This window comes from Polyodon spathula, chromosome 4 (assembly GCF_017654505.1).
Source record: "Polyodon spathula isolate WHYD16114869_AA chromosome 4, ASM1765450v1, whole genome shotgun sequence".
In the NCBI taxonomy this organism is placed as follows: domain Eukaryota; kingdom Metazoa; phylum Chordata; class Actinopteri; order Acipenseriformes; family Polyodontidae; genus Polyodon; species Polyodon spathula.
Window position 1 is genome coordinate 20,319,538 of NC_054537.1, and position 13,736 is coordinate 20,333,273.

Genomic DNA, 13,736 nt, shown 5'->3' on the forward strand with positions numbered 1-13,736 from the left:
TCCGACTTTTTATATTTCTGCCCTTACTTGGTCCCGCTGCAGTCGGATATGTGACGGATTACTGTATTACTGTAGGTGTGTGGCAGCATGGCATGGTATGCATTGTCTGGGGAATATTGGGTGGCAGGGAGGAAGTTAAAATCCTCTCTGCAAACACATGTGGGAATGTGGCTGGAGCTGTCAATTGAATAAATGTTTACATGATTAATTAAGGCTTCAGCCACGGGTGTATAAAATAAGTGTTCACGGGTGTTGGAGAGAATGAGTGTGAAGAATTAATGTCGGTGTACGAGGTGAAGGTCTTTTGTGCTGTGGTGTAAATTATATGAGGAATTATCATGGGTGTTCAGGGGAGCTTGTATTTCTGAAGCTGTGTGTATGTTATGGAAGCATTTAAACCTGCAGCTTTCTTGTGATTGAGTCTTTCTGGTTAACACAGCTTGCCAGTGATATCATCCTGTCACAGACTATACCTCAGTCATTCTTAAAAAAAAAGCTTATCATTCAGTTTTTGAGTCATTTTACTTCTGTTGCTTATGGGCCCATTTATTTTCATTCTACTGGCAATTTATTCTCTGAATTAAACATTTCCCCAGAAAGGAGTACTCATTCATGTAAACAACAAATTGAATGATGATAGAATGGGGAATTCGTGATTTGGATTTGGAAAACCTCTTCTATCAGGAGAAGAGGTGATCGAAAAAGCAGTCTGGTGTGTAAGCAACAAGGGCAAGCTAGAATGTTGACAACAACATTCAGAAGAATATAATTAAGAAAAACGGTCTTACAGCCAAAAATGATGACAAGAGTGCCATTTACTAGACTGTGCGGAACACTGAACTGTAAAGAGACTGGATAGTAGCCCATGTCATCAAAACCAATTAGAAGGGAGTCACAGTGTTCAGTAACAGGTCATACAGTACCTGCAAACTCAATAGCTTTAGGCCATAGACTATGGATTAAGTGGTGTACTTATTCATTGTTTCAATTTTAGTTCATCCCATTTGTTTTTCCAGCAGCAACTGTATTATAGATAACTGTATAGCACATTCAATTGTATTTTTGAGACCTGATCATTTGTTTACTCATTACTTCATTTCACTGTGTACATTACTTACTGCATGTAACATACAAAAAATGCATATTTGTTCATTAAGCCAGACACTTATTTATTTCTAAATGAAACATTTCATTTTCATTGGATGTCATTGGGTCTCTTAGTCATTGTGACAAAGACAAAATGATTCTTGGTTATAAATCTCCCTCCCGACCTGTGAGGGCATTGTGTAAAGGGAACAGGGCACCCTGGGCTGGATGGCCAGACAATTCTTTCCCAGGGTTAGGATGGAAGTTGGTCATCCAAAAAGGGGTCGGAGCTCTGGTATACTATAGACCCAGAAGGGAAACGATGAGGCAGCCACAGATTGGAGGAGCTGTTGCACTCGTTAACCAAGGGGTCATGATAGACTGTATAAAAGGGAATGGAGCGAGGTGCTAAGGTCCTTTATATGGTTAATGGTGAACCGGAAGGAGAACGGGAGAATTGTTATCGTGTGTGTTTTGTTTTGGTTCTGTTGGGTCTAAAAAAAGTGAGCTGTCGCCAAAGGCCAGCACTTACCCAGACATCACTGCACTGTGTCACAAATAAACTGTAAATACACCAGGATCACTTTAGCACACACTGTGTACTTCTGTATGTGTTTTGCCCACCACTGTAATGCTTGTTAATATTATTGTTTGCTGTATTTGGGTCATCACAGCAATTGGATTATAAAAATAAACACCATTGCACCTGGATTACCATTGTCTGTCTGTTCATTGACCAATGCTGAATTACCTACACCCGTACACAGTTAACCACTTTGCCACAGTCATCAAATAAACTAATGATTTTACTTCATAGTTGCCAAGTACAATAGGGCTTAAAGGTCTGTTTTAATGATCTATCCAAAGGTGGATCTTAATACCATTAATCCTGATTTATTGAACCACCTATTAACATTGATCACTATACATTAGTAATACAGTGGGAAGAACAGGTTAATAGGTTTAAGGGTGATGAAATTGGGTTACACACAACAGCACAGCAGAACAACGCAGTTAAATGAGGCAGTCTTCCCAGCGACAGCGAGTGGGAGAAGTACAGGCGTGGAAAAGTACAGAGCAGTTTAGAAGCAGTAAGGAGAAATTGCATCTTGAATTGCTTTAATCGGAAAACAGAGGACACTGGAGAAACACAGCAGCAGCTCAAAGTCAAACAGCCGCGTGTGTTTTACTGAAAACAAACAAGCTGAAACTCAGAGCAGCTGATTCAAATTCAGCGCCGTTCTGAGACACGGGCGAGGGGAGGAGCCAACAGCACAGAAGAACAACGCAGTTAAACGAGGCAGTCTTCCCAGCGACAGCGAGTGGGAGAAGTACAGGCGTGGAAAAGTACAGAGCAGTTTAGAAGCAGTTTGAAAGCAGGCTGACGGCTGCAGAAGAAACTAAACTTCAAAAAAAAAAAAAACCCTCAACATGGTCTTCAAGCCAGTAATCTGTGACACCTGCTTGATGTGGCAAATCCCAGAAAACCCAGCGGAGCTAAACCAAGTGTGCGTAAAGTGCCGTGCGATCCAGGATTTGCATAAACTAGTAAGTGTGCTAGAAATGGAGCTGGAAGAAGTGAGACAGCAACAGGATCTTGAGGAACTGGCACACCCACAATTCATGGAAGTCTGCATCACCCCTAACAGAATGAAAGCCACCAGGGAGATAGAAGGTCAGAACAGCTGGGTTCAGGTAGGCAGAAGCAGGGAAAAAAAAGAAACTTCCTCAAACACAACCACCAGAAATCAAAACAACCAACAGATTTGAGTCACTTCAGAATTTTGATGAGCAGAACCAACAACAAGAGAATGAAAGGAACAACATCCAGGACCCTAATGACAGTGGTGACCAGACAGCAAAAAGAAGGGAGGTCATGATTGTTGGGGACTCCATATTGAGAAACACAGCAAGTTCAATTCGCAGTTTGGACCCCCTTACTACAACAGTGTGCTGCCTTCCGGGAGCCTCGGTCAAGCACATCACTGAGAATGTGGACAGGCTCCTAGAACGAACAGGAGACGACCCGGTAGTAGTCGTCCACATCGGTACAAACAACATTGGAAGAGACAGACCAAAATCCCTGCAAAACAAATTCAGAGAGCTAGGAAGGAAATTAAAAGAGAAAACCAAAACTGTGGTATTTTCTGGTATACTACCAGCACCTTGCAAAGGACCATATGGACAGCTGGAAATAATTAATCAAAACGCATGGCTGAAGACGTGGTGCACACGGGAAGGCTTCACCTATCTTGATCATTGGACCACATTCTACAACGAGGACTATCTGTATAGACGGGACGGACTGCACTTAAATAACAAGGGAACCAGTCTACTTGGAGAAAAAATCCTCGAGCAGGTTCAGAAGCATTTAAACTAGAAAGGAAGGGGGGAGAAATCAACAAAAAAACAGAAGGGAGACCGCATCAAAACAAGAACAACAACTCAGGTAAGACAACCATTAAATGTATTTATCTAAATGCTAGAAGTATCAGAAACAAAATTCTAGAACTTGAAGCTACTGCACTAACAAGTAACTATGATGTGATAGGTGTTACTGAAACTTGGTTGTCTGAGAGTGATGGGGACGAATATAATATTTGTGGGTATACACTGTATAGGAAAGACAGGCAGGACAGAAGAGGAGGAGGGGTAGCGCTATACATAAGAAACAGTCTTGAAGCCCAGGTGTTAAACCTGGACAAAGAAAATAAAGCCGAATCAATATGGGTCAGAATAACGGACAAAAATTCAAAGGGCATAATAATAGGAGCATGCTATAGACCGCCAGATTCAGACAGTGAGCAAAATAATCTGTTATACAATGACATTAGAAATGCGTGTAGCAAAGGAGAAGCCATACTAATGGGGGATTTCAACTTCCCCCATATAAAATGGGAAAACCCGGTGGGTAGCACGAAGGATGAAATTGAAATGGTGGAAATGACAGATGACTGCTTCCTAACACAATTTGTCAAGGTACCGACTAGAGGGGAGGCATGCCTTGATTTAGTCTTTTCAAATAACGAAGACAGAATAACTAAAACAGAGGTCAGAGAACCACTGGCAAACTCAGACCACAACATGGTCTCATTTGAAGTGTTTTTTAAAACCCCAAAAGTAAAGACTAAAGCTAAGGTTTACAATTTTAGAAAAGCAAACTATGAAGGTATGAAACAAAGACTTACAGAAGTAGATTGGAGTAAAATAGAGAAAACACCCACAGAAGAACGATGGTTGTTCTTCAAAAATGTAGTACTAGAAGCGCAAAACAATTACATCCCTAAAGTAGACAAATCTAAATGTAAAACTATATTGCCAAAATGGTTTAATAGATCAATTAAAAAAAATATTCAGCAAAAAAAAGACACTTTACAGAGCATTAAAAAAGGACCAAAAAGAAAGTACGCAGAAAGAGCACACGGAACTGCAAACGCAAGTTAGAAAGGCCAAGAGAGAAATAGAAATGAACATTGCTAAGGGAGCTAAAACCAATTCCAAAATATTTTTCCAATATTACAACAACAAGAGAACATTCAAAGAGGAGATTAAATGTTTAAGAGATACACATGGCAAAATGGTAGATGAAGAAAAAAAAATAGCAAATATATTAAATGATTACTTTTCACAAGTTTTTACAAAGGAAGATACTGACAACATGCCCCACATGTCATCCAGTTCCTATCCAGTTTTAAATAACTGAGGCAGAAGTGTTAAAGGGACTAGGAGCTCTTAAAATAAACAAATCCCCTGGGCCGGATGAGATCCTCCCAGTAGTACTCAAATAAATGAAAGAAGTAATTTACAAACCGCTAACCAAGATCACGCAGCAGTCTCTTGACACAGGGGTGGTACCGACAGACTGGAAAATTGCAAACGTAATACCGATCCACAAAAAGGGAAACAAAACTGAACCAGGTAACTACAGACCAGTAAGCCTGACTTCTATTATATGCAAACTTATGGAAACTATAATAAGATCCAAAATGGAAAATTACCTATATGGTAACAGGGTCCTGGGAGACAGTCAACATGGTTTTAGGAAAGGGAGATCGTGTCTAACTAACTTGCTTGATTTTTTTGAGGATGCAACTTCGATAATGGATAATTGCAAAGCATATGACATGGTTTATTTAGATTTCCAGAAAGCTTTTGACAAAGTCCCGCATAAAAGATTAATTCTCAAACTGAACGCAGTTGGGATTCAAGGAAACACATGTACATGGATTAGGGAGTGGTTAACATGTAGAAAACAGAAAGTACTGATTAGAGGAGAAACCTCAGAATGGAGTGTGGTAACCAGCGGTGTACCACAAGGATCAGTATTAGGTCCTCTGCTATTCCTAATCTACATTAATGATTTAGATTCTGGTATAGTAAGCAAACTTGTTAAATTTGCAGACGACACAAAAGTAGGAGGAGTGGCAAACACTGTTTAGCAGCAAAGGTCATTCAAAATGATCTAGTCAAGATTCAGAACTGGGCAGACACATGGCAAATGACATTTAATAGAGAAAAGTGTAAGGTACTGCACACAGGAAATAGAAATGTACATTATAAATATCATCTGGGAGATACCGAAATTGGAGAAGGAATCTATGAAAAAGACCTAGGAGTTGCTCGGATACATTGTGAAAAGTGTTGAATTTAAATCAAGGGAAGTAATGTTAAAACGGTACAATGCACTAGTAAGACCTCATCTTGAATATTGTGTGCAGTTCTGGTCAACTCGCTATAAAAAACATATTGCTGCTCTAGAAAGAGTGCAAAGAAGAGCGACCAGAATTATTCCAGGCTTAAAAGGCATGTCATATGCAGACAGGCTAAAAGAATTGAATCTATTCAGTCTTGAACAAAGAAGACTGCGTGGCGACCTAATTCAAGCATTCAAAGACAGTGTCGACCCAAGGGACCTTTTCAGCCTGAAAAAAGAAACGAGGACCAGGGGTCACAAATGGAGATTAGACAAAGGGGCATTCAGAACAGAAAATAGGAGGCACTTTTTTACACAGAGAATCGTGAGGGTCTGGAATCATCTCCCCAGTAATGTTGTTGAAGCTGACACGCTGGGATCCTTCAAGAAGCTGCTTGATGAGATTCTGGGATCAATAAGCTACTAACAACCAAATGAGCAAGATGGGATGAATGGCCTCCTCTCGTTTGTAAACTTTCTTATGTTCTTATGTAAATACTCAGCACCCTTTGTATTCAATAAAGATTTAAAAATCAAACTGAAAAATTAATATGTCATAATAAAGTACTGAATAATTTATATTTACATATTCCTAGTTTTTTTTTCTTCCTATCTCTTATTAATAAACTACAGTACAATACCTCAAAGTGGATTACATTCATAAAGTGCACGTAAAAGAAACAATAGAATTGCATAAAACTCCTGTGTACTTAGTCTAAAAAAACATGCACAACTAATACTGATACTCCACTGCTATTGGAAGTACCCAACACTGTTAATATTTGTGATGTATCACTGTGGTTGTTAGCACTTTCATGTCTTGACTTGTCTTAGATGCTCTAGTCAGTAGCATACTGTAGCTGTGTTTCTGAATAAACTTACTGTACACTCAAGAGACTTTATTGCTGCGATCTTTTTCATTTCACTTGTCTGGCCTGTTCAGTATGTGCATTCACAACTTTTCAGGTCAGCACCCAACAGAGAGCATACACATGTGTGATGCACACGAAAAGTGAGAATTCATACATGGAAAAGTATGGACACTTTATTTTTTTTACTTACCTGTACCTTTAAAATAGGAACAAGTCAAGTCCTCCTTGAACCTAAAGGAAAAGCCTAGTAAACTGCACTATTTGATACAGCCACTAGGTGGAGCAGCCTAAATGCAGGACAGCGCTATCAGTTAGTGGTGATATCGTGCTTTCTTTCAGTAGTAAAACCGAGAGACTGTAAGCAACAATTGATTTAGTCCTGGCTTTACTTTTTCTATTTTAACAGGTTAGTAAGAGTCAATATAGCATTAAAATGCCATAAATCACAAGGTTAAATGCTGTAGATTATTATTCTGTGGGTGTGGTGCATTATTTTGGTGGTTTAAATATGTATTTTTAATATATAAAAGTGCACATTTTGAATCGGCCATGATAGTGGAGATCACCACGTGGGGATAATAATACAGATAGTGTTAGTCAGTGAAGACAAGATGGCGGTTATGTTTTCAAAGTGAAACAAACTGGTTTAAAAGATATATAAAATGCTTGTGAGATATTACAGTTGATATGGTGTTCTGATAATAAATTTAAGCCCATACTATCCTGATGCCAATAATCAGTGTAAACTGATATTTCTGTGATGTTTGTTTTTCTGTGTTTCATTTTGCTTATTAATAAAAGGTAGAATTTAGGCATGGTATAACGTGATGTAAATGCATGTTTTGAATTACTAAAACTTATACCTTATTGTGAGTTGTATGTACCATTATTAACACTGCGTTCAGGATGCTTAGACTTGAATGATATTTGTAGTTGAACTGATGATTAATAATAGTGCAACAGTGCCATGTAAGTAGTCTGAACGTGTTAAAATAGTGATGCTAGTTATATAACATGTATATGGAGAATGCATAACTATAGAAATGACACAGACTATCCATTGTGGAATGCTTCTTTGTTGTGATTGTCATGTTTTATTTTAATATACTACAGCTGAGATAGCGGTTGAATACCAATATGAAGACTATCTCAAAAGGCTTGTTATTGGTTATGTTCTATTGCTATTATTTTATTGTCATGATTATTATTGTTCTTCTCTGCACTTCTTGAATGAAATGATGGATTGTTTTATGTTTTAAAACTTTCAGTAGTAAAACCGAGAGACTGCAATCAACAATTGATTTAGTCCTGTCTTTACTTTTCCTATTTTAACAGATTAAACACTTTATCTTCTGTTGATGGACTCTCTGCCCGAGACCCATAACACATGCAAGGGAAGAGTGTTGAGGGCAAACAGATTAACCCTGACTGGAAAACAGTCGGGCTTTTGTAAAAGGTTTTACTCTGCCAGAGTGCTCTATTAGCAAGTATTTCACTCAGTTAGCAAGTCATGCATTTCAGTGGAGATTGTATGTGTGGGGATTAAATTAACCTACAAGATTCCACTTACCTAATGTCTTAGAGCTATGGGTCTATCAGGTCTAAATTAAACGATTTACCATTTTGACAAACATGGCTGAAATTGAACTTTGCTTATAACTTTTGCTTTGTTTGGACACCGCTTTAAACTCCCCAGATAATAAGAAACAACTGTTTTTTACAAACACATTTCTGTTACAGAATCACATTTATTTTGCACCCTGTGACTGAATACGATTTAGGTTCTGTAAGAGGCCCTGATGGCATGGCTGCTGATGCAGGTTATCTGTTAACATGGGCATGAACAGGGCAGCTGATGCCATCCATGTTCTGTCCTTCCTGTTCGGGTTCTGAGGAACACTCTATTCCACTACAGGGGGTCCCATGAGGATAGCTGCTAATTGTTTGGAAAGATTGCTAATAGAAGGCTAACATTTGTAACAAGCAGACCAATAATATTGACTTGGTCAGCACAGCTACAGTACTTTATAAATAAATATGACTGTCTTTAAGCACTGTTCTAATAACCTGACCTGTTTTTTTTTTTTTTTTTTTTTTTTAAATTGTAGGTTATGTTCACACAACAGAGAAAGAAATACCCCCCCTGGATCGCTACAATAGATGAATTACGTTAATGTGTTGTTGCAAGTTTATCTTATTTATAGAATGTTTCAAATGTTGTGCGTTTTGATGTCTAACACATCTGAAATCCAAACCAGTTTTAATGAGAATTCATATTTTCTGTAAGTTTGTCAGACACAGATTTGACTGTCTGTGTTGGCTACACCTACTGTTCAATGTTTGCTACATTTTTCAATGTTAAGTAAAATGGGTTGGGGTGGTTTTACAGACCCCAGTTTGCACCACCTTACCTAAGGTAACATTAGGTAGTTCAAGCCTTTTGATTTGTGAAACCAGCAAAACAAAAACAAAAAGATTGTAATGAATGCAAGATACCTTAAATTAACAATGGCTTGCCTATTACTTGTTCTTAGTAACATACTGTACCAAGCAACATTACAGATGGGTAGGACAAAGGCTCAGGACTGTTAGGAATTGGGGTCCATTTTATGCCTGGTACCCCCAGGCTCTATATCAAAGGTTGTCTAATACTGTACAACATTAAATGTGTTGCTCTAAATTAAAGTTGAGGCAGTCATAGTTGCAGTGTTGCTGTGGAAAACTTGTTCATCAAAGTCAATATTGGATCAACCATGTAAGAGCTTTTATCTCCATGTGTGAAAAGATATCCAAACCTTATCACAATTAAAAAAAACACCCTTTCATAAATAGAACAAGATTCTGATCAACTCAAAAAATGACCTTCAGACCTTTAAAATTATAATAATTGTTCAGAAACCTACATATTTTAAATGCTGCTAATCTATATTTTGTTAACTAGTGAGAATGGAGAACCATGTATATACATGTACTGTAATGAAACAAAAGACAACTGGTTTCTGGTTGTTTCATGAAGCTGTCGTGTACCTTGTGCATTAAAGTAAAACTTTTTTCCCCCCAGAAACCAATGCAGATAATTTCTCTAGTAAAGATCCAAGTCAGGCTTAATTGGCCATTTGTTTTATTTTGCTGTGCCTTTGATGGACTGGCATAGTGAAGTCATTAAGGGTTAAATATTATGTCTCCTGAAATTCACGTCTTTTAAAACAGTATCTCATCTCATACAGTAAAACAAAGAGCACTCCGCCCTGCATTTCAAGCTATGCTGAAATCACATTTTCTTTTCTTTTTTTTTTTAATAAATACTTAAAAAATTGGAATAATTCATACATTTACATAGAAGTGTAAACCAAGAGCATAAAGCCATATTACCGTTAAAACGTGTTGTCAGATGCATCTTGTGTTACTGTTTCAAATCACTTGTCAGAGCAGATCAGCAAGAAAATACATCCCTCAGTTTCAGAGCCCCTTTCCTGCCAATATGTCACTGTTTCCACTCATTAGAAATCCATCTTAAAGTTGTTATTTAAAAAAAACAAACAAAAAAAAAAACCATGAAAGCATCAGCTGTGGACTGGTTTAATCATTAGTGTCCCCTTGCCTGAATAAAACCGATGTACAGATAATAAGCTGTTAATAATAATAATAATAATAATAATATATAATAATAATAATAATTTTGGAAAAAAAAACAGGTCTTATAAATATGCATAATATAAACGGCATTAAACACATATTTGTGTTTTTTCAGATTAGTTAAAAAAAAAAGGGAAATAGTGTTTATACTAACACATCAGCAGATCATGAGTGCCCAACAAGACCTATGAGCAGTACAACACACAGAATACATTTTTTTTATTATTCTCGAGCAATAGTCAACACTATGCTGATATACTGTATCAACCAACTAAATCAGCCTCTGTTTCCTTTTTCCCACCCACAGATATCATCTCCGACCTCCACCGTAGCTGGGTTGTCGCAGAGAGCAAGTGTCTTTCTTCTTGCATGTGTTTGTTAATGAAGTGAATCAGAGCAGTATCCAAACACTGGGCTGGATCAGAGGTGCCTCCATCCATCATGGCAAGGCTCTCCCAGAGCTCAGACAGATGGCAAGCCGGGGAGCCAGGCTGGAGTAATTGATGAAGTGGAAGATGGTAGCAGGAAACCTGCTATTACACCTCCCAGGAGCATTGTCTTGCTTTGCCTTAGTGCAACTTCTCATGTAAATTGTCAATTCTTTCCCAGCAAGGGGCACCTAAATCAAGATTACCATGAATATAGGGAATTTGAACAAAGTTAAGGTCCATGTTATGCATTTTATTATGTTTAATTGTGAATATTTCCTAAGTAAAAAAAAAAGTAGTTATTCAACCCAGTCTACTGTGCTGATAACCATGACAGTTTCTTCTCAGATCATCACATGATAAGAGATATAAAGCTGTTCACTGTGGTGTAACAACAAAGTGCCAGAGGCCTTTGTTCTGGGCTGAAGAGTTGCTTTGTTTTAGCCACTGAAAATGTGTTTTTTTTTTTCCTTTCACTACTGCACGATTGTGATTTGTCAAATGTAGAGTTGGTGGGTTAAAATACACAAACTATAAAACACCAGGTGAGTGGTGGTGGTGTTTTTTTTTTTTTTTTTTTTTTTTGCAGCATTTACACAAAGAGTATCTTTATAGTAGTTTATCTCAATCAATAGTAATCTAACTTAACCACATGTCCATGGATGCATGTCCAGTCTTTTTATTATCAGTAACAAAAGGGCAACAACAGCAACCATCAAGTCAACAGCATTCCTTGACCAAAATTGCACAACCTGTACAGTTGTAGCATTCAGGATAATTGCACATATTCACCTTAATAACGCACTCAAGTTTAATTCAAGTATAATTGCGTCTGGCAAGACAAGCCTGGCTCTCAGTACTACAAGTCAACTAGCAGTTTAACATGCCTTGTGATGTGTTACATTGTACCAGAAGTCCCTGTTTAGGTGATCCAGCTTCTGTTTTCGCCATTGCTTAAAAAAATGAGAAGACGTTCTAGCTACTTGTTGCTATTCCATAAGCGTATAAATGACTAATTAATGTCTATTCCTAGCTGAGATATACTGGCATTATCTGAAGTGCCAAAACTAGAGCAAAACTAGGGGAATGCTTGGTGGACTACCATCATTGGTCATAGAGGGTGCTTCAGCCAACATCTGTAAGTGTTAGGCCAGGTGTCAGTGACTTAATACCTGCTGATGACTGGTGAATACTTTTTTAAAGAAAGGATTGTGAAGCAGTCTAGTGTCTTTCTTTCCACCGTGTATGTAATATCAATATGAAAAAGTAAAGTATCTGTAATATAGGGCAGTCCCGCTCCTGAGAGTCTATTCCATGTGTTGAATTAGATTGCACGGCTATTATAGGTGTGACGTAGAATAATAAGGACAGTTCTATAGACTCAAGGTTAGATGCCACATGTACAGGAGTGTTCAAATACATATGCATTTGCTTTGCATTGCATACAGTGTCTGTTTTGAATTAATAAAAAGCTGTTTTTTTTTTTCAAAGTGATTAACTCTTCACATTTTCCAATGTATTTTCCAGTCCTCAATTAAAAAAAAAAAAAAATATATATATATATATATATATATATATATATATATATATATATATATATATATATATATATATATATATATTACCTTTTTTTCTGTCTTTATACGTTCTTGTCCCGACGCAAGAAGAAAAGGGCTGTCGACTGCACTTACGTCTTGGTTAAGATGCAATCCTCACTTTACCTTTTTTACCTAGGTGAAATGGAAAAAAGATTGATCGAAACGTTAATTCCTTTCTAACCTTCCTTTGCAAGATAAGATGGACATAATGCTACGACCTCTTGTGGAGCCCTGCAAGAGGAGATAATGATGATTATAAGACTGCAGTTGAATTGCTAAATCAATATTTCAACCCAAAGAAAAATACAGAATATAAAGCATATGTATTTCGCCAATCTAGACAGCAACCAGGAGAATCAATTGATTCAGATCACACCTGGCTTTGACAGCATGCTTCCACCTGTGAGTTCACAAACACAGACAGAGAAATCTCAGATTGTGTTAAGTTGCACCTCCTCAAGACTACGGCATAGAGCACTGAGAGATTCAACAATGACAATTAAAGACCTGCTAGACACAGTCCAAGCTCTTGAAACATCTGAGCTACAAACATCTGGCATTGAAAATAAACAAAAACTTAACATGGTTGCTGCCATTCAATGCACGAGCAACAACAGATGTGTTAAACACTCCAAAGCCCTACCAGAAAGCAAACAAAATGCTATCACAACTGTGAAGTCTTGCAACAACACCACAAATGCTACATTCTATGTAGTGAACAATACCTATGGTTCTTTGTTCAGTTTCCAGATAACTTCAGCACTCAAACTCATACACTTTGTCAACATGATTATACCAAATATTCCCAAATCTATCATGTCCACAGCAGATCAACTAATACAGCAATATCCAGACCTCTACAATGGCATTGGAAACAGTGAGTCTTCACATTGATCCTAATGTGCAGCCAGTAGTCCAGTCTCACTGTCGATTACCATTCCACATTCGCAAAAAGGTGGAGCAAGAACTGAAATATCTTGAAGAACTTGGAATCATAGAAAAAGTAGAAGGTCCCACACCGTCAGTATCTCCCATTGTTACAACTCCAAAACCAAAAAATCCAGACAAGTTGCGCATTTGTGTTAACACGCTTCCCAAACACAGCTGTGCTTCATGAACGGCACATCTCGCCTACAGTCGATGACATCATCCACGACAGTGCCACAGTGTTCTCCAAACTTGACCTCAAGGCAGGCTATCACCAACTAGAGCTCTCACCTGAGTCAAGATACATCACAACTTTCTCTACACACATTGCTACACAAGGCTTAACTTCAGTATGTTCTCCATTGCTGAAGTACCTCAGAACACCATTCAACAAGTGTTAGAAGGCATACTTGGAGTTAAAAACTTCAGCGACAGCATTCTTGTTTATGGAGCTTCGCTGAAAGCCTATGATGAATCGCTCAATGCTGAGTTTCAC

At 37.9% G+C, this 13,736-nt stretch overlaps 1 protein-coding gene and 1 long non-coding RNA gene across 4 annotated transcripts in view; one reads left to right on the top strand and one right to left on the bottom strand.

Moving 5' to 3' along the window:
• LOC121314300 (sodium/potassium-transporting ATPase subunit beta-1-interacting protein 3) overlaps nt 1-13,736 on the bottom strand; it is a 150,534-nt gene that overhangs the window by 46,535 nt on the left and 90,263 nt on the right. The gene's annotated exons all lie outside the window — the stretch shown is intronic.
• Nucleotides 7,014-11,254, top strand: LOC121314301. Its single transcript, XR_005950091.1, has 2 exons — nt 7,014-7,057; nt 10,595-11,254. It is a non-coding gene; the product is annotated as an uncharacterized LOC121314301 (long non-coding RNA).